Genomic DNA, 922 nt, shown 5'->3' with positions numbered 1-922 from the left:
TTCTAGAATGTTCTAGCTAGTTCTCTTTAAATCTGCCTTTTATTGTCTTTATAATAGCTTTTTTTTTTTTTTAGAGACAGAGTCTCTCTTTGTCACCCTTGGTAGACGGCTGTGGCATCATAGCTCACAGCAAACTCAAGCAATTCTCTTGCCTCAGCCTCCTAAGTAGCTGGGACTACAGGCACCTGCCACAATCCCCAGCTATTTTTTTGTTGCAGTTGTCAAAAAATATGGAATGCTTCATGAATTTGTGTGTCATCCTTGCATAGGGGTCATGCTAATCTTCTCTGTATCATTCCAATTTTAATATATGTGCTGCCGAAGTGAGCACAGCTTATTATTTTCTTATGTTTTAAGTTCCCTGTGACTTTAATTATTTAAAACATTATTGTAATAGTTTGTACCCACTGGCTCTAATATCTTAAGTTACTGGCAACTATCTAATTTTAAAGAGTTTGTTTATATCTGCTAATACACATTCATGCTAGATTGTTTTCCTGTGTATTTGCAACTGAGTATCATGAGCTCTTGTTTGGCAGGTAAACACCTTTGAAAATCATGAAAGGCCCAGATTAAAGGTTTATTCTAGTCTATCAGCTTTATGTTTGCGAATGTGAGGCACCCAGGGAATAGCTCTTTTTAGAAAGATTTCTCATCTTCAAGTTTTGCCAATAATATAGGCAGAATAAAATAAAATGTCAAATAGGCACAGGTCCATGGCAGATTATTTTCCTTGCCTGTCAAGTAGTATCTTGATAAAGCTCAGGACACCATAGAAAACAAGTAGATTGTAGGAATCTTGTTCTATTTTTACTCATAGTAGATAACTGTCCTCTTTCTTAACCCTTTCCCAATTGTCATGTGCATCCAAAATGAGTCCCTAAATAATGGGTTGAATTTTTTCATCCCCCTCTAGTAATCT

At 36.0% G+C, this 922-nt stretch overlaps 1 non-coding gene across 1 annotated transcript; it reads right to left on the bottom strand.

Moving 5' to 3' along the window:
• Positions 1 to 224: 224 nt before the first annotated feature.
• On the bottom strand, positions 225 to 331 carry LOC128592164 (U6 spliceosomal RNA). The gene has a single exon (XR_008381788.1). It is a non-coding gene; the product is annotated as a U6 spliceosomal RNA (small nuclear RNA).
• Between the last annotated feature and the right edge of the window lie 591 nt (positions 332 to 922).

The sequence above is a fragment of the Nycticebus coucang genome, chromosome 1, assembly GCF_027406575.1.
Source record: "Nycticebus coucang isolate mNycCou1 chromosome 1, mNycCou1.pri, whole genome shotgun sequence".
NCBI classification, from domain to species: Eukaryota; Metazoa; Chordata; class Mammalia; order Primates; family Lorisidae; genus Nycticebus; species Nycticebus coucang.
Note: the sequence above shows the minus strand (reverse complement) of the source record. Positions and strands in the feature narration are given on the sequence as shown.